We start from the raw sequence: 20703 nt of genomic DNA on the forward strand, positions 1-20703 counted from the left end.
CTGTTCCTCTGCGCCTTTATTTTCATCCTTTATTGGTGACCTGTATTCCTGCCTCCCCCAGTCGGATAGCTTGTTGCCACGCTTCTGCCATTCTCACACAGACTGCCAGGAGGGGCACGAGGTGGGGGTGCAGGATGGCCTGTCCACGAACCTTCCCCCCCTCCTCTGTGGCGAGGCGCCAGGCTGTTGCCATCCCGCTACCCTCCTCTGTTGACCAGATGGTCAGCTGACTTCAGGATGGGCAGACGCATGGCTGATGCAATTTAGCGCAGAGAAGTGTGAAGCGAAGGAAGAATGAGGAGAGGCAATATTTTTTTTTTTTTTTTTTTTTAATTCGTTCATGGGATGTGGGCGTCGCTGGGACGGCTGGCATTTATTGCCCATCCCTAATGGCCCTTGAGAAGGTGGTGGTGGGCCGCCTTCTTGAACCACAGAGGGGCAGTTCAGAGTCAACCACACTGCTGTGGGTCTGGAGTCACATGTCGGCCAGACCGGGCAAGGGCAGCAGATTTCCTTCCCTAAAGGACATTAGTGAACCATTGAATGATATCCGATGGTATCAATTGCCTAACAAATTCTATTCCTGACACACGTGGTTACATAACCATCCACATTTTCCCACCTTGATGTTTGTTCAGCTTTGGACACCGTCAAAACACCATCAAAAGTTCCATTAGATTAGATTAGTCAAAACTCCAGCTTGATAAATTTAGCAACAGTAATTTGTATTTATATAGCACCGTTAACGTAGTAAAATATCCCAAGGCACTTTAATTTCAATTTCAATTTTATTTGTCACATAACCAAATACAACAAGTGAAATCCAGTCAGTGAAATGCTTTTTCCTTAATGAGCCGAGCGCACCAAGCAGCAAAGGACACTTAGCTGCCTGGTACGCACGGAGCCCGCAAGGACGGCAGCCATCTTCATCGGCGCCATCACAATAGGGTCCGCTCTCGCCTCGCTCCGCCTTTCCCGCACTCCTGCCCAACAATCTTCAGCCGCCGTGGTACCGACGTCCCCGGGGCCTGCTTCTCCCTGGCTCTCCTTCCACCCGGTCTGACCTCCGACCTTCCGGGGCCTGCTTTACAGGAGCATAATCAGACAAAATTTGACACCGAGCCAAGTAAGGCGATATCGGGACAGGTGACCAGAACCTTGGTCACAGAGGAAGGTTTTAAGGAGCCTTTTTAAAAAATAAAAAAAAATTCCTGGGATGTGGGCGTCGCTGGCAAGGCCGGCATTTATTGCCCATCGAGAAGGTGGTGGGCCGCCTTCTTGAACCGCTGCAGTCCATGTTTTTAAAAAAATAATTCTTATTGTTTCTTGTAGCTGTTTGTTACAACCGGGTGTCTTGCTGGGCCATTTCAGAGGGCAGTTAAGAGTCAACCACATTGCTGTGTGTCTGGAGTCACACATAGGCCAGATTTCCTTCCCTAAAAAAGGACATTAGTGAACCAGATGGGTTTTTACAACAAACATCACCATTACCGATACCAGCTTTTTTTTTTTTAAATTCCAGGTTTATTTCATTTAAATTCCCCAGCTGCTGTGGTGGGATGTGAACTCTTGTCTCTGGATCATTAGTTCAGGCCTTTGGATTACTAGCCCAGTGACATAACCACAATGCTACCGTAACGCCAATATAAACCACATGGTACCATTTTAAAGGGGGTGCAGGAAGAGAGAGCTCAGGGGCTGTGCGTAGACAAGTCTTTGAAGGTGGCAGGACAGGTTGAGAAGGATGTTAAAATAGCAATGGGACCCTTGGGTGTATGAATAGAGGCTGAGAGTACAAAAGCAAAGGAAAGTCACGCTGAACCTTTATCAAACACTGATTAGGAATCAGCTGGAGTATTGCGTCCAATTTAGGAAGGAATGTCAAGGCCTTGGAGAGGGTGCAGAGGAGATTTACCAGAATTGGTACCAGGGATGAGGGACTTCAGTTAAGTGGAGAGATTGGAGAAGCTGGGGTTGTTCTCCTTAGCGCAGAGAAGGTTAAGGGGAGATTTAATTGAGGCGTTCAAAACTATGAAGGGTTTTGATAGTTTGTTTCCAGAGAGAAAATTTGCAGGGCTGTGAGGAAAGAGCAGGGGGGAGTGGGACTAATTGGAGAACTCTTTCAGAGAGCCGGCACAGGCACGATGGGCCGAATGGCCTCCTCCTGTGCTGTGTGATTCTAATGCATTGTACCACAGGCATGACTTTAATTTTTTTTTAAAAACACATTTCATACCACAACACTAACTCAACAGCACAAAACAATTTTACAATTTTTCTCCTCTACTGCAGAAGTATGGAATGATTGTGTGCCTGTGCAATTGTGCTAACCCAACCTATTCTAATCGATAAAGCTGTAAAACTCTCAGTAAAACCTTGAGATTTACTTCTTTTATGCTGTCCTAAGATTATCCAAGCTCGGTTCTCCTCTTCTCTTGGCTTAAATGCAAGGAAAAGAACTCGGGGGGTCACAGACTCAGGATAAGGGGTCGGCCATTTAGGACTGAGATGAGGAGGAATTTCTTCACTCAGAGGGTGGTGAATCTTTGGAATTCTCTGCCCCAGAGGGCTGTGAATGTTGAGTCGTTGAGTATATTCAAGGCTGAGGTCGATAGATTTTTGGATTCTAGGGGAATCGAGGGATATGGAGATCGGGCGGGAAAGTGGAGTTGAGGTCGAAGATCAGCCATGATCTTATTGGCTGGTGGAGCAGGCTCGAGGGGCCGTATAACCTACTCCTGCTCCTAATTCTTATGTTCTTATGTAAACCCTATTAACGGTTTCACTGTGTAGATTGGCTCCTCTTGGTTGAAGCACACAACAACTGCACTCGGGGTTTATTGGCCCTATTACCAGGGCTTTGTTAATTTTATAGAATCTTAGAACGGTGCAGCACAGAAGGAGGCCATTCGGCCCATCGAGTCTGCGCCGGCTCTTTCGAAGAGCAACCCAGTCAGTCCCACTCCCCCGCTCTCTCCCCATATCCCTGCAATTTTTTTCTCCTTCAAGTATTTATCCAATTCCCTTTTGAAGGCTACTATTGAACCTGCCTCCACCGCCCTATCAGGCAGCGCGTTCCAAATCCTAACCACTCGTTGCGTAAAAAAGGTTTTCCTCCCGTCGCCTCTGGTTCTTTTGCCAATCACCTTAAATCTGTGGCCTCTGGTTATCGACCCTTCAGCCATTGGAAACAGTTTCTCTTTATTTACTCCCTCATGATTTTAAACACCTCTGTCAAATCTCTCGATAGAATATAAAATCCAAAAGGATTCACTGTCTGGGTAGCACTTTAGGGGGAGGTTAAAGACTGATTTTTTTTTGGTTGTAGCATGCAACGTACCCAACAAGCTGCTGCCTCCAGCTCCCCTCCCTGAGTTCACTCGGACTGTGCAAATAGGTATTGGACTATAGAACAAAACAGGGCCCCATACTGTCAGAGCAGTCACTATGGAGAAGTCATGACATATTTGGGTGAATACAGATAAGGTCAATCATCAAGGGTAAAACTAACCCGTTGAACCCAACCTAGTCATCATGGCCATATTTCACAGCACGGTGGCATAGTGGTTAGTACTGTTGCCTCACAGCGCCAGGGACCCGGGTTCGAATCCGGCCTCGGGTGACTGTCTGTGTGGAGTTTGCACATTCTCCCCGTGTTTGCCTGGGTTTCCTCCGGGTGCTCCGGTTTCCTCCCACAGTCCAAAGATGTGCGGGTTAGGTTGATTGGCTATGATAAATTGACCCTTAGTGTTAGGGGGATTAAATACGTGGGGTTATGGGGATAGGGTGATATATGTGTTGGTGTAGGGGTTACGGGGATCGGGTGGGATATGTGTCGGTGCAGGCTCGATGGGCCGAAATGGCCTCTATCTGCACTGTGGGGTTTCTGTGATTTCTGTGTGAGTCATTAGATAATGATAAAGAAAGACTTGCCCTTCTATAGCACCACCTCAGGACATCCCAAAACGCTTTACAGCCAATGAGGTACTTCAGAAGTGTAATTACTGTTCTAATGTGGGAAACGCAGTTTGCATCGGTAATGGTGACCATGAAACTCAAAAACCCATCTGGTTCACTGATGTCCTTCAGGGAAGGAAATCTGCCGCCCTTACCCGGTCTGGCCGATATGTGACTCCAGCCCCACAGCAATGTGGTTGACTCTTAACTGCCCCTCTGAAATGGCCCAGCGAGACACTCAGTTGTCACACAGGCTTCTCGAGGGCAATTAGGGATGGGCAATAAATGCTGGCCTTGCCAGCGATGCCCACATCCTGTGAATGAATATTAAAAAAAAAACCATGGAACACATCGACCTGCCCACTAACATCTGCTGAGGAAGACACCTCATGTGTCCACTCAGCATCCCGGGTGGCCAATGAATGGAGAGCCAAACTAGACACCCCATATACCCATCATACAAAACCAAAACAACAAGTGTGCTGATCAGGAAGGACATCCGGGGGGGCAATAAATCTAGAATAATTTTACCATCTACCAAAATCATTTTGAATAATAATTGGGGTTGAGGGTATCTTCAATTTGTAGAAACCCATTACCATGGTTTAAAAGTGCCCTGGGCAGAGTAACAGGAGCAATACCTCATTATTCAAAATGATTTTGGCAGATGGTAAAATTCTTGGCAAAGTAACAACTTTGGAAAAAAGAGCCGGCCCAAACTCGATGGGCCGAACGGCCTCCTTCCGTGCTGTATGGCTCTCCGATTGCCAACGACATTCACAGAAGGCACACCGCTCCATTAAGGCTGCAAATTAAATCAAACACAAGTTAACTGGTCTAGGTTTATGAAAAAAGGGCATCTAATTACCGAAATGATTTGATTTATGCAGAATCGGATTTAATTTCAAGACATGCCATAACAGTGCGACTCATCCCAGGCGGAGGGCACAGCCCCGGGCCGGGAGCCTGCTTCAGCAGCTCCAGAGACAGCAACACCTCTGGAGACCCCACAAGATCCCAGCGCCCAGTGCGCAGGGCACTCTGGGTTACGTCAGCATTGTCCAATAGAGAGAGAAAAATCGCCGCCTGATCGCGGCTGTGGTGACAGCGACACCGTTTGTGTCACCGATTTGAGTAGAACACGCCTGACCCACGATCCCACAATACAGCTCAAATGTACTTCACACCAGTGTTGGTAAGAACATAAGAAATAGGAGTCGTCGGCCATTCGGCCCCTCGAGCCTGCTCTGCCATTCAATAAGATCATGACTGATCTGATCTTGGCCTCAACTCCACTTCCCTGCCTCGCTCCCCAGAAACCTCGACTCCCCTTATCGTTCAAAAATCTGTCTCTCCCAGCCGTAAATATATGCAATGACCCAGCCCCTTGATGCTGCGGGGCCATGATCTGCTGCTCGCACGTCCGGCTCACCTGCTTTTAAAATAGTAGGAAAAACCGCGCATGCGGGGTATTTTGAATGGGCCGCGCAGCCTCTTAAAGGGGCCGCGCATCCGCCCAAAAATAAAACATTAAAGGGGACATTGCTATTCCTCATGGGGCTGATTGGGATTCCGTATGAAGGCCCTGATTAGTAAATTCAAAAAAAAAGAGTAATAGACACCTCCAGTTGGTTATGTGGTCAATATTAGTTGGATAAGCTCTCCCAAAAGGGAGAGATTGGGTCGACTAGGCCTGTATTCAATGGAGTTTAGAAGAATGAGGGGGGATCTCATTGAAACGTATAAAATTCTGACAGGGCTAGAAAGACTGGATGCAGGGAGGATGTTTCCCCTGGATGGGGGGTGTCTAGAACCAGGGGTCACAGTCTCAGTATACAGGATAGGACATTTAGGACTGAGATGAGGAGAAATTTCTTCACTCAGAGGGGGGTGAACCTGTGGAATTCTCTACCACAGAAGGCTGTGGAGGCCAAGTCACTGAATATATTTAAGGAGGAGACAGATAGATTTCTAGACACAAAAGGCATCAAGGGGTATGGGGAGAGAGCGGTAATATGGTATTGAGATAAAGGATCAGCCATGATCATATTGAATGGTGGAGCAGGCTTGAAGGGCCGAATGGCCGACTCCTGCGCCTATGGAACATTGGTGGCAGGTGACGAGTGTAATAGACAACACTGAATGAATTCACTGCACTTTTTGCATCTGAACATCTCGCTTCATATAACAGCACAACGCTCAACGCAGTTGCTCCCACTTTCAGTTCGTCACGTTGAAACTTTCAAGGTTTGGAAGGAGATTGATGAAGTTCACCTGGCGCCGAAGGGCTTAAATACCAGGGAACAGGACAGGAAGGCAGAATTTTTAATCACATGGAACAGTAAAATAATGAAAGACTTGAATTTCTACAGCAACTTTCACGACCTCAGGGTGTTCCAAAGCGCTTCACAGCCAATGAAGTACTTTTTTTGAAGTGGAGTCACTGTTGTAATGTGGGAAACGCGGCAGCCAAACTGTGCATAGCAAGCGCCCACAAACAGATAGGAGATTTAGGTGTTGAGATTTAAATGTCGGCCAGGACATCGGGGAGAACGCCCCTGCTCTTCTTCGCATTAGTGCGTAGGATCTTTTACGTCAACCTAAAAGAGCAGGCGGGGCCTCGATTTAACGCCTCATCTGAAAGACAGCATCTCCGACAGTGCAGCACTCCCTCAGTACTGCACTGAGAGTGTCAGCCTAGATTTATGTGCTCAAGTCTCTGGAGTGGGACTTGAAACACAACCTTCTGACTCAGAGGTCACAGCAAACCAGACTGTGTTTGAAAAAAGAATTAAATGTGTGTATAAAGAAAGAGTAATGTGAGACTTTGCAAAACATAAGAAAATAAGAAATAGGAGCAGGAGTCAGCCATTCGGCCCCTCGAGCCTGCATTCAATAAGATCATGGCTGATCATCAACCTCAACTCCACTTTCCCGCCCGATCTCCATATCCCTCGACTCCCCTACACTCCAAAATCTATCGATCTCAGCCTTGAATATACTCATTGCAGCCCTCTGAGTGAAGAAATTCCTCCTCATCTCAGTCTTAAATGGCCTACCCCTTATCCTGAGACTATGCCCCCTATTTCTAGACACTCCAGCCAGGGGGAAACAACCTCTCAGCATCTACCCTGTCAATCCCCCTCAGAATCTTGTATGTTTCAATGAGATCACCTCTCATTCTTCTAAACTCCAGAGAGTATCGGCCCAGTCTACACAATCTCTCCTCATAGGACAGCCCTCTCACCCCAGGAATCAATCTAGTGAACCTTCGTTGCACCGCCTCCAAGGCAAGTATATCCTTCCTCAGATAAGGAGACCAAAACTGTGCACAGTGCTCCAGGTGTGGTCTGACCAAGGCCCTGTACAATTGTAGCAAGACTTCCTTACTCTAATACTCCAACCCCCTTGCAATAAAGGCCAACATGCCATTTGCCTTCCTTATTGCTTGCTGTACCTGCATGCTAGCTTTGTGTTTCTTGCACGAGGACACCCAAATCTCTCTGAACACTAACATTTGAAAGTTTCTCACCATTTAAAAAATATTCTGTTTTTCTATTCTTCCTACCAAAGTGAATAACCTCACATTTCCCCACATTATACTCCATCTGCCACCTTACTGCCCACTCAGTCTATCTATATCCCTTTGCAGGCTCTGGGGGAAAAATTCGGTATCGCCCCATTTGGGGCGCCATTATCGGCCGCAAACTTTGTATCACCAGCAAACCTAGATACATTACACTCAGTCCCTTCATCTAGGTCATTAATAGAGATTGTAAATAGCTCAGGCCCCAACACTGATCCTTGCGGCACCCCACTAGTTACAGCCTGTCAACCTGAAAAAGATCCGTTTATCGCTACTCTGTTTTCTGTCCATTAACCAATCCTCAATCCATGCTACTATATTACCCCCAACCTCATGAGCCCTAACCTTGTATAATAACCTTTTATGTGGCACCTTATCGAATGCCTTTTGGAAATCCAAATATACTACATCCACTGGTTCCCCTTTATCTACCCTGCTAGTTACAGCCTCAAAAAACGAATAAATTTGTCAAACATGATTTCCCTTTCATAAAACCATGTTGACTCTGCCTAATCAGGTTATGATTTTCTAAGTGCCCTGTTACCACTTCCTTCACAATGGATTCCAGTATTTTCCCCGACGACTGATGTCAGGCTAACTGGCCTGTAGTTCCCCATTTTCACTCTCCCTCCTTTCTTGAATAGCGGTGTTGCATTTGCAAAAGAAATCGGTTTCATTTTTTCTGATTACCTTTATTTCCAATAACTAGAAGATTCATGTCCGTAATTAAACGCTGCCAATCTGCGGGGTCATCTGCAATTATGTTAGAATCATAGAATGGTTACAGCACAGAAGGAGGCCATTCGGCCCGTCGAGCCCGTGCCGGCTCTCTGCAAGAGCACTTCAGCTAGTCCCACTCCCCCGCCCTTTCCCCGTAGCCCTGTAAATACTTTCCTTTCAGGTACTTATCCAATTCCCTTTTGAAAGCCACGATTGAATCTGCCTCCACCACCCTCTCGGGCAGTGCATTCCAGATCCTAACCACTCGCTGAGTAAAAAAGTTTTTCCTCCTGTCGCCCTTGGTTCTTCTGCCAATCACCTTAAATCTGTGTCCTCTGGTTCTCGACCCTTCCGCCAATGGGAACAGTTTCTCTCTATCTACTCTGTCCAGACCCCTCATGATTTTGAACACCTCTATCAAATCTCCTCTCAACCTTCTCTGCTCCAAGGAGAACAACCCCAGCTTCTCCAGTCTATCCACGTAACTGAAGTCACTCATCCCTGGAACCATTCTTGTAATAATTTTATTAGCAGGTGATGAGCAAAGTGACCTGGATTCCCTTTTTGCACTAGACAATAACCGACCGACTGAACTCTCAGCATGCTGCAGTATAGCTTCTCTTCAGAGCAACTTACCTCATCTGCCATTACAATCTACTTTACAACTGATACCTGGTTCAGTAACCCCATACCTAGTACCTTCATTCAAGATGGGGACTCATTTCCATTTGCAACCAGCAAGTCTCAAGTACTGTCCCTGCGTCTAATAATTGCACTGACTGGGCCTAGCTCTCAGTGTCCTCCATTAACCTAAACGACTGCGGCTAGGATTTCTCAACCAACAGCAACAACAACTTGCATTTTAAATCTCATCATGAAGAAACTACTTATGAAATAACGCTGGACGGCCAGCTGGTGGCGCCGTCCAAGGAGTATAAATACTCGGGCGTGGGCCCAGCTTTCCAGGACATTGTGTAAGACAAGGAACTAGTGAAGTACAACTAGACCTCCATGTTCTGAAACAAGTTGATTAAAGCCTTGCTTTATACTCGAACCAAGTGCGTAGTGGGTTTTATTACGTCAACTTGCATTTATATAGCACCTTTAACGTAGTAAAACATCCCAAGGTGCAAGCACCATCAGATAGAAATTTGACGCCAAACCATTCAAGGAGATATTAGGACCAGTGACCAAAAGTATGGTCAAAGCGGTAGGTTTTAAGGAGCGTCTTAAAGGAGGAGAGAGGTGTAGAGAGATGGAGAGGTTTAGGAAGGGAATTCCAGAGCTAAGGGCCTAGGCAGCTGAAGGCACGGCCGCCGATGGTCGATCGATGAAAAGGGATTTGACAATAAGGATGAGAATTTTTTTTTAAAAGAGGCATTGCTAGACCGGGAGCCAATGTAAGTCTGCGAACACAAGGGTGATGAGTGAACAGGACTTGGTGCGAGTTAGGATACAGGCAACAGAATTTTGGAAGAGTTTAATTTTATGGAGGGTGGATGATGAGAGGCCGGCCAGGAGTGCGTTGGAATGGTCGAGTCTGGAGATAACTAAGGCATGGATGAGAGTTTCAGCAGCAGATGAGCTGAGGCAGGGCTGGTGACAGGTGATGTTTCGGAGGTGGAAGTAGGCAGTCTTGGTGATGGAGAGGATATAGAAACAGAAGATAGGAGCATGAGTAGGCCATTCGGCCCTTCGAGCCTGCTCCACCATTCAATGAGATCATGGCTGATCATCCAAATTCAGTACCCTGTCCCTGCCTTCTCCCCATATCCCTTGATCCCTTTAGCCTTAAGAAATATATCCAACTCCTTCTTGAATATATTTAATGAACTGGCCTCCACCGCCCTCTGTGACAGAGAATTCCACAGGTTCACCACTCTCTGGGTGAAGAAATTCCTCCTCATTTCAGTTCTAAATGGCTTACCCCTTATCCTTAGACTATGACCCCTGGTTCTGGACTCCCCGGCCATCAGAAACATCCTTCCTGCATCTAGTCTGCCCAGACCTGACAGAATTTTATAGGTTTCGATGAGATCCCCTCTCAATCTTCTAAACTCCAGTGAGTATAAGCCAAATCGACACAATCTCTCCTCATACGTCATTCCTGCCATCCCAGGTATCAGCCTGGTGAATCTTCGCTGCACTCCCTCCATGGCAAGAACGTCCTTCCTCAGGTAAGGTGGCCAAAACTGCACACAATACTCAAGGTGCGGTCTCACCAAGGCCCTGTACAACTGTAGCAAGACATCCTTGTTCCTGTACTCGAACCCTCTTGCTACGAAGGCCAACATACCATTTGCCTTCTTAACCGCCTGCTGCACCTGCATGCTTACCTTCAGCGACTGGTGCACAATAACACCCAGGTCTCTCTGCACTTCCCCTTCTCTCAATCTATTGCCATTCAAATAATGATCTGCCTTCCTGTTTTTGCCACCAAAGTGGATAACCTCACATTTATCCACATTATAGTGCAAATATAGGGACAAATAGGGCCCCAGGGTTCCTAGGTTATGCCGGTGGGTTTTCTCCAACTGCCGGATTCTGGCCCAGTGCGTCAGTGGTGGAAGGAATGAACGTTTAAGGTGGTGGATGGGTTGCCGATCAAGCGGACTATTTTGTCCTGGATGGTGTCGAGTGTCTAGAGTGGTAGCACCCTCGCCTCGGAGTCAGAGGGTTGTGGGTTCAAGTCCCACTCCAGAGACTTGAGCACAAATTCTAGGCTGTTATTCCAGTGCAGTACTGAGGGAGTGCTGCACTGTCAAAGGTGCCGTCTTTTGGATGAGACACTAAACCGAGGTCTCGTCTGCTCTCTCAGGCGGTCGTAAGCGATCCCACAGCACTATTTTGAAGTAGAGCAGGGGTGTTCTCCCTGGTGTTCTTGCCTCCGGGCGCCTGTCGTTGCCGCCCGCTCAGGAGAGCGGGTTAAAATCGCAGATGTCGCGATCATGGCGGCTTTCGGACAGGTAAGAGCCAGGGGCGAATTTATCCGCCTGCCCGCCAGGTTCCTGCTGAGCGAGTAGGGTTAAAACCGCCCCCAATATGACAGAGTCCGAGTCCCAGCCTTGCCTGCAATCCCATAGCGGGGATCTTTTCAGTTACTTGATGGAAATGAACATCCTACAAACCAAATAAACACAATCTGTTCTCACTACCCAGGGGTCTGGACAGGGTGGATGTGGAGAGGATGTTTCCTCTTGTGGGAGAATCTAGAACTAGGGGTCGCGGTTTAAAAATAAGGGGTCGCCCATTTAAGACAGAGATGAAGAGAAATTTTCTCTCTCTGAGGATCGTGAGTCTTTGGAACTCTCTTCCTCATAGGGCGGTGGAAGCAGAGTCTTTGAATATTTTTAAGGCAGAGGGAGATAGATTCTTGATAAGCAAGGGGGTGAAAGGTTATCGAGGGTAGGCGGGAAATGTGGAGTAATCAGATCAGCCATGATCTTATTGAATGGCGGAGCAGGCTCGAGGGGCCGAGTGGCCTACTCCTGCTCTTAATTCGTATGTTCGTATATACCCAAGATCGCCCAGGAGTGAATGGGAATGTCTCACCCCGTTACTGCGTTTCTCCTGCTGAGAATTAACATTCATTATCTGTAAAGATATGTTCGCATCGCACCTAGGAGTGATAACAGCACATAAAGATCTCCAAAAGACGATAAATGCTCAAATGACGCTGCCCAGGGAGAGCGCGTTACCAGAGTACAGCTTGTTGCTTGGAAGCTGCACTTACCTAATTAGAGACATCGGCTGCTGGAAGCACCCAACACGTCTGGCGAGGTCACATCCCTCAGGCACCGCTCACTTGCTCGTTCCACAATTCAGCTTTTCATCACTAACCGACACCATCTCAGGAAAATGTTGGCCCCCTCGTTATTGCCTCGTTAAAAAAGTCTGTCGCCCAGGGTTTACCTTTCTCCAGTTCATTTTGTGTTAATGCTTTACTGCAGACGTTCCCCCCGTGTGACTGAGGGTACAATAATTAAAATACTCCCAAGTCAAAAAGGTCCTCCCGGTTGGGGATTAACCAGCAGAGGCTAAGACAGCATTTTAAAAATAAAAGCGCCCTTGCCTCAGAGTCAAAAGGTCGTGGGTTCAAGTCCCCACTCCAGAGACTTGAGCATAAAAATCCAGGCCGACACTCCTAGTGCAGTGCTGAGGGAGTGCTGCCCTGTCGGAGGTGCCGTCTTTCGGATGAGAGGTTAAACTGAGGCCCCGTCTGCTCTCTCAAGTGGACGTAAAAGATCCCACGGCCACTATTTTGAAGAAGAGCAAAGGAGTTCTCCCCGGTGTCCTGGCCAATATTTATCCCTCAATCAACATCACTATAAAACAGGTTATCTGGTCATTATCACATTGCCGTTTGTGGGAGCTTGCTGTGCGCAAAATTGGCTGCCGCGTTTCCTACATTACAATAGTGACTACACTTCAAAAAGTACTTCATTGGCTGTAAAGCGCTTTGGGACGTCTGGTGGTCGTGAAAGGCCCTGGAAAAATGCAAGTCTTTGTTTTTAATTTAACATCTTAATTCAGACGGGGCCTGAATTTAAGCATGGGGGGAGATGCTACCACTACTGCGCAAGGCCAGTGTAGATGTGGAGCAATAACTAATTTTACAGTGAGGTGGTTAAGCCAGGTAATTGGGTCAGGAGTAGGGGATGCCTCCTCTGTATTTATGAATGGGGCGTTGAGTCGCTCGATGTTCCGTGGTCTGTTCTGGTTGACCATAGTCGCACACTGGGGAAATTTTAATTCCCCCGTTCGTGGCTAGCGCGGGTACTTGGCGCACGGTTAGTGGCGGTCGCGGTTTTAGAGTTGCCCGTAAAGCTGCGCGGAAGACAGAAGCCCAGGGATCTTCCGGGTGAGTGAGGAGGACATAAAAAACCTGCAAGGGGACATAGACAGGCTAAGTAAGTGGGCAGAGATTTGGCAGATGGAATACAATACTGGAAAGTGTGAGGTTATGCACTTTGGCAGGAAAAATCATAGAGCAAGTTATTATCTTAATGGCAAGAAACTGGAAAGTACTGAAGTACAAAGGGATCTGGGGGTCCTGGTGCACGAAACTCAAAAGGTTAGTATGCAGGTGCAGCAAGTGATTAAGAAGGCCAATGGAATGTTGGCTTTCATTGCTAGGGGGATAGAATATAAAAATAGGGAGGTATTGCTTCAGTTGTACAAGGTATTGGTGAGACCGCACCTGGAATACTGCATACAGTTTTGGTGTCCATACTTAAGAAAAGACATACTTGCTCTCGAGTCAGTACAAAGAAGGTTCACTCGGTTAATCCCGGGGATGAGGGGATGGACATATGAGGAGAGGTTGAGTAGATTGGGACTCTACTCATTGGAGTTCAGAAGAATGAGAGGCGATCTTATTGAAACATATAAGATTGTGAAGGGGTTGGATCGGGTGGATGCGGGGAGGATGTTCCCGATGATGGGTGAAACTAGAACTAGGGGGCATAGTCTTAGAATAAGGGGCTGCTCTTTCAAAACTGAGATGAGGAGGAACTACTTCACTCAGAGGGTGGTAGGTCCATGGAATATGCTGCCCCAAAAAGCTGTCAAAGCTACATCATTACATAAATTTAAAACAGAAATAGACAGTTTCCTAGTAGAAAAGGGAATTAAGGGTTACGGGGAGCGGGCAGGAATTTGGACATGAGTCTAGGTTCGGATCGGTCATGGCCCTGTGGGTAGCGGAGCAGGCCCAGGGGCCGTGTAGCCTGATCCTGCTCCTATTTCGTGTGTCTAATTCTGTCAGATTCAGGAGATGGTTCTGTGATAGTGGATTGGCAGTTAGGATCAGATCAGCCATGACCTTATTGAATGGCGGAGCAGGCTCGAGGGGCCGATTGGCCTACTCCTGCTCCTATTTCTTATGTTCTTATGTTCTTTCACGAGGAGTTTGTTTGGCGATCGAACATCGATCGCAAGTGAACAGGTAAAATACTTTACAACCAACGCTCCCTTTAATTTTTTTTTTCCGGGTGCGTGGCCCCTTTAATGGGCGGCGCGACCCATTCAAATTCCCGCGCAGGCGCGGTTTTTCCTATTGTAAAGCCAACAAGCGGCCTGTGCGGGAGCTCCACGATGGCGCGGCTTCTGTAGAAGGGTCTCGACCTGAAACGTGGACTCTATTTCTCTCTCCACGGATGTTGCCTGGCCTGCTGAGTTTTCCCAGCATTTTCTGTTGTTATTTCGGCTTAAAGGCAACACTGCTTACAACCAGACCGAAAATTTGTGTTTGCTACAAAAGGAGTGCGGGGTCACACCGTCACATCCAGTTTAATGGGCCTCTGCGAGTCCTACTGTCAAGAGTTTATAGCCCCCCACACAGCGAGATTCTGTCAAATAAAGAGCAGTCCCCACATGTTCGAGGAAATGCCAAAGCTCCCAGATGAAGCTTTTTTGTACAGGAAACATTGTTATATCCGGCACCGACGGGACCGAGCTGTTGCCGATCTATCAAAACTGCCGGACATACAAAGTTAATGTTGAAGCATATGGAGGTTTTCATCTCCGTATCTGACAACAAACACTGTTGCTTAGCAACAGCTTGTAAACAGTCGTACCTTGGAAGCGTCTCTGTAGCTTAGCAACAGCTTCCGAGAGACTTTCCAGAGCCCGACTGTTGAAAACAAAGCCACGAGAAGAAAAAAACCTAACAAAACGGCTCCTGATTTCTGCCGGTAGATCGAGGTTTCCGGACATACAACCTCCGGATAAACCAAAGTTTCCTGTATATCCGAAATAACAACAGAAAATGCTGGAAAAACTCAGCAGGCCAGGCAACATCCGTGGAGAGAGAAATAGAGTCAACGTTTCAGGTCAAAACCCTTCGTCAGGACTGAGAAAAAATACAGGAAATGAAACAGATTAAAAGGCCAGTTTGGGGGCTGTGAAATGGGGATGAGAGAACAAAAGAGAAGTGAAGAGACATGAAGAGGTATCCTCTAATCACAAAAAATAAACCTTGAATGCAAGATAAGCTGCTGGTTTACTCACACAGAAACTATTCCTCTCTTCTTGACTTCCACAGTCACACGAACTGTGCAGATGTTGCAGGAGTCAATTTCCTTTCGCTTTGCACAAGAAATGACAGCCTGAAATAGTTTCCCATTTCACTGCTTTACCTCCCTCTCTCTCTCTCGCTTTCTCTGTCTTGTAATCGCTGGAACAGGGGGAATGATGTCTGTAAGGCAGCTACAGAGAGCAGAGGGAGAGAGGATCACCTCTGGTGTGTGTGCGCGCTCAAAACAGCTTGCTGCTATAGCTGGGCCGGCATGCCCCAGCCTTAATGTCTGCCACAAGCCAATCAGTGGGATTGGCCACTCCCACTCGGTGCGGTGACTGACTCTTTAGTCAAATAATCCATCTGGTCACAGGGATGAGGAGAAATGATTACAAACTGGATCAGCTTCCAGCTTGCCTCCACCCACCACTGCCACTGGTATGGGACGTCTGCAGGTTAGCATTGCTTTGCTCCGGGGGCTGGTTAAGCAAAGAAAAAGGAACAGGAGAGTTGGGGGGGGGGGGGGGGGGGTTGAACAGGATCTGTTTATACACTGTATGGATAGATCTGTATTTTTGTGAACAAACATGAATGTTTTTCGATGCTTTGGCAACATAAGATGTAACTTGTCATGCCAATAAAGCGATTTGAATTGAATTGAATTGAATGGGTTGAAGAGAGAGAGACGGAAACACTATACATACGGCGAGAGACATTACTGAACAGCAAAGGAATGACAATAAAGGTAACAGCGCAACACAGCCAAAACAAACACAGGACATAAACTTTCTGCAAAAACAGGATTAACACATTCCAGTCACCACTGGATTAAAGCAGCCTTAGGTGTTTGAGTTTTGAGCACAGACTCAAACACTTTTTTCTCTAAAAAAAAACAGTAATTGGCACCTCATAGCAAATTCTCATCAAAAGTTCCCACTTCGGCATATCAGATCGGGAGTTAAAAGAGCAGCATGTTTTCACGCCCCCCACCCCCCAGTGCTCAGAGTTTAAAATTGACGTTACATTTACATAGAAGGGGCAGCAAGCAATTAGGAAGGCAAATAGTATGTTGGCCTTTATTGCAAAGGGGGTTGCAGTACAAGAGGAAGGAAGCCTTGCTGCAATTATATAGGGCTTTGGTGAGACCTCACCTGGAGTACTAGGCACAGTTTTGGTCTCCTTTGCGTCAGCTGTGGCTCAGTGGGTAGCACCCTCACCTCGGAGTCAGAAGGTAGCAGGTTCAAGTCCCACTCCAGCGACTCGAGCACAAAATCCAGGCCGACACTCCAGCGAAGTACTGAGGGAGCGCCGCACTGTCAGAGGTGTCGTCTTTCGGATGAGACGTTAAACCGAGGCCCCGTCTGCTCTCGCAGGTGAACGTAAAAGATGCCATGGTGCTATTTCGAAGAGGAGCAGGGGAGTTATTCCCAGTGTCCTGGGGCCAATATTTATCCCTCAGTCGACATCACCAACACAGATTATCTGGTCATTATCACATTGCCGTTTGTGGGAGCTTGCTGTGCGCAAATCGGTTGCCACGTTTCCTACATTACAACAGTGACCACACTTCAAAAGTACTTCATTGGCTGCAAAGCGCTTTGGGACGTCCCGAGGTCATGAAAGGCGCTATAGAAATGCAAGTCTCTCTTTCTTTCTCAGAGATTTGTGAATCTTTGGATCTGTCAATCTGTGGAGGCTCAGTCGTTGAGTATATTCAAGGCTGAGATCAATAGATTTTTGGACTCTAGGGGAATCAAGGGATAGGGCGGGAAAGTGGAGTTGAGGTCGAAGATCAGCCATGATCTTATTGAATGGCAGAGCAGGCTCGAGGGGCCGAACGGCCGACTCCTGCTCCTAATCTCAGTTCTTAAAGGCGGCACAGAGGACTGGCGCAGGATGAAAGAATCATGACTGCTGCCGGGAAACCGGGTTCAGACCGCATGATGCACTTGGCTGTGGTCGCAAACAAGCTGGACATTCAGGGAGTGGAATCCCTTCCTATGGAGAAAGCTGCCAGGCTAGTAATGGGCAGCACGCAAGGCAATGTGGGGGCCGGTTATGGCACTTGGACCCTGGAGAAGCCTGCAATAGAATCGTACAGCACAGAACGAGGCCATTCAGCCCATCGTGTATGTTCTGGCTCTTTGAAAGAACTATCCAATTAGTCCCACTCCCCTGCTCAGAATTGGACACAATACTCTAGCTGAGGTCTAACCAAGGTTTAACATAACATCCTTGCTTTTGTACTCTATGCCTCGATTTATCAAGCAAAGGATCTTGAACGCTTTTTTTTTTATAAAACAGCCTTCTCAACATGTCCTGCCATCTTCAAGGATTTGTGTATGTGAACCCCAGGTCTCTCTGTTCCTGCACCCTTTTTAAAATTGTAACCATTTAGTTTATAATACATCCCCTCATTTTTCCTTCCAAAAATGCATTAAATTTCATCTGCCATTTTTCTTCTCACACACGGGCACCCATTGAATGCGGGTGAAGCCAAGAGCTCTCTCTAGTCCTGCTTCACCCTGTCCATTAGGAAGGTGATGTAGGTGTTCCTCCTGGTGTAGAGTGTCGCAGTGACCTCCCTGGTACAGCAGTGAACAGCAAACTGGGAGATGGATTGTTGCGTCCAATTCTGGACACCGCACTTTAGGAAGGATGTCAAGGCCTTGGAGAGGGTGCAGAGGAGATTTACTAGAATGGTTCCAGGGATGAGGGACTTCAGTTACGTGGAGAGGCTGGAGAAGCTGGGGTTTGCTCTCCTTGGAGCAGCGATTTGATAGAGATGTTCAAAATCATGAGCGGATTTGATGGAGTAAATAAGGAAAGACTGTTTCCATTGGCAGGAGGGTCGGTAACCAGAGGACACAGATTGAAGGTGACTGTTAGAGGGGGAAGATAAGGAAACATTTTTTACACAGCGAGTTGTGATCTGGAACGCGCTGCCTGAAAGGGCGGTGGAAGCAGATTCAATAGTCACTTTCAAAAAGGGAATTGGATAAATACTTGAAAAGGAAAAATTTGCAGGGCTGTGGGGAAAGAGCAGGGAGGAGTGGGACTAATTGGAGAGCTCTTTCAAAGAGCCGACACAGGCACGATGGGCCGAATGGCCTCCTTCTGCGTTATATGATTCTACATCTCTGATGTCACCTGCTGCAGCCTGGAATAACGCACTGGCATGAAAGTGAAGGGTATCGGTGACCTCGCCAACGCGGACCGTGGCGTCCATGTCCTGGTTCGTGGTTTCAGTTGTGTCTGACATACAACAATAACAACTTGCATTTCTACAGCGCCTCTAACTGCGTGAAACGTCCCAAGGTGCTTCACAGGAGCGATTACCAACCAAAATTTGACACTGAGCCGCATAAAGGAGATATTAGCAGAGCTTGGTCAAAGGGGTAGGTTTTAAGGAGCGTCTTCAAGGAGGAGAGCGCGGTAGAGAGGTTTAGACAGCCGTACGACAGCAAAATACTGCGGATGCTGGAAATCCGAAATAACAACAGAAAATGCTGGAAAAACTCAGCAGGCCAGGCAACATCCGTGGAGAGAAAATAGAGTCAACGTTTCGGGTCGAAACCCTTTATCAAAACTGAAAAAGCACAGTCTTAATGTCTCTTCACTTCTCTTTTGTTCTCTCCCAGCCCTCAAACTGGCCTTTTAATTTGTTTCATTTCCTGTGCTTTCTCAGTCTGCTGAGCTTTTCCAGCATTTTCTGTTGTTATTTAGGTTTAGACAGCCTCCTTGGTGAAGTGAAGGTGCCACTCACATAGTTGGATTAAGTGAAGATGCGCGGTGAATAGGATGTCCAGCACAGTAAACCCCTCCTCGGGGGAGACCAATATCCCCCAGAATGGTAGGACACTGAGTAGTGTAAAGGATCAGAGGGACCTTGGAGTGCATGTCCACAGATCCTTGAAGGTAGCAGGCCAAGTAGATAAGGTGGTTAAGAGGGCACACGGAGTGCTTGCCTTTATTAGCCAAGGCATAGAATATAAGAGCAGGGAGGTTATGCTTGAACTGTATAAAACACTAGTTAGGCCGCAGCTAGAATACTGCGTGCAGTTCTGGTCACCACATTACAGGAAGGATGTGATTGCACTAGAGAGGGTGCAGAGGAGATTTACAAGGATGTTGCCTGGACTGGGGAATTTTAGCTGAGGGAAGATTGGAGAGGCTGGGGTTGTTTTCTTTGGAACAGAGGAGGCTGAGGGGAGACTTTATTGAGGTGTGTAAAATTATGAGGGACCTAGATAGTGTGGATAGGAAGGACCTATTTCCCTTAGCAGAGAGGTCAATAACCAGGCGGCAGAGATTTAAAGTAATTGGTGGAAGGATTAGAGGGGAGTGGAGGAGAACTTTGTTCACCCAGAGGGTGGTGGGGGTCTCGAACTCACTGCCTGAAAAAGGGTGGTAGAGGCAGAAACCCTCATCACATTTAAAATGTACAGGAAACTTCGCGATATCCGGCACCGACGGGACCGAGCTGCTGCCGATCTATCAAAACTTCCGGATAGACCAGCGCTAATGTTGAAGGATACGGAGGTTTTCATCTCCGTATCTGACAACGCTGTTGCTTAGCAACAGCTTGTAAACACTCAGCCCGTACCTTGGAAGCGTCTCTGAAGCTGTTGCTAAGCTACAGAGACGCTTTCCAGAGCCTGACTGTTAAAAAAAAATGCTAGAAGAAAAAAAACCTAACCAAAATGGCTGCCGAGTTCTGCCGTTAGATCGAGGTTTCCGGACATACAACCGCCGGATAAACCAAAGTTTCCTGTATTTGGATGTGCACTTGAAGTGCTGTAACCTACAGGGCTACAGACCAAGAGCTGGAAAGTGGGATTAGGCTGGAGAGCTCTTTGTCGGCCGGCAGACACGATGGGCCGAATGGCCGCTTTCTGTGCCATAAATTTCTATGATTCTAAGGGTCCTGCGACAAGGGTAGGACCCCTTATTTAAATATTCCAATGAGCGTTTTTAATATTTCCGACGCGACCCTTTGATGCCTACAGCAAAGCCCAATCCAATGTGGCAGGTGGCGGACTCCCGGCGCGGAATGAGCGCGTGTCGGGCACCCGCCATCTTGGGCGCCCCTTTTTTACGCCTGCAAAACGAGCGCCGCGCGATCGAATTTCTCGGTCAGAGTTCTCGGTCTTGCGCCTGGTAAAGGCCAGGATAAGAGTTGAAAAAAGTTTTAAAAAAAATTCCCGTTTTATCATTTAAAAAAGGTACGTTTATTTTTAGCCCCGTAAAAAACTTTAATTATTTTTTTTTTTAATGTAAAGTTTTGTTTAAAATAGTGAATTTATTGTAATTTCAAATCATTTTAAAAATATGATTAAAAAAAAAATTTTTATTTGAAGTTTTACTATGTTTTTTCATTGATCTCCATTCATATATTTAACAGGTCTTCCTGTCAAATGTA

General features: G+C 47.1%; 1 protein-coding gene across 4 annotated transcripts in view; it reads right to left on the minus strand.

Moving 5' to 3' along the window:
* LOC147114521 (carbohydrate sulfotransferase 9-like) overlaps nt 1–20703 on the minus strand; it is a 176868-nt gene that overhangs the window by 112882 nt on the left and 43283 nt on the right. Inside the window, exon 1 of one of the 4 annotated variants that reach the window (XM_085992255.1) lies at nt 15275–15668. The exons of the other annotated variants lie outside the window; for them this stretch is intronic. The gene's annotated coding sequence lies outside the window, so the exon portion shown is untranslated. Of the gene's footprint in view, nt 1–15274; nt 15669–20703 lie in introns of those variants that run through there. 4 annotated transcript variants of the gene reach the window in all.

This window comes from Somniosus microcephalus, chromosome 7 (genome assembly GCF_052327205.1).
Source record: "Somniosus microcephalus isolate GS21.2 chromosome 7, FLI_Smic_1.0, whole genome shotgun sequence".
In the NCBI taxonomy this organism is placed as follows: domain Eukaryota; kingdom Metazoa; phylum Chordata; class Chondrichthyes; order Squaliformes; family Somniosidae; genus Somniosus; species Somniosus microcephalus.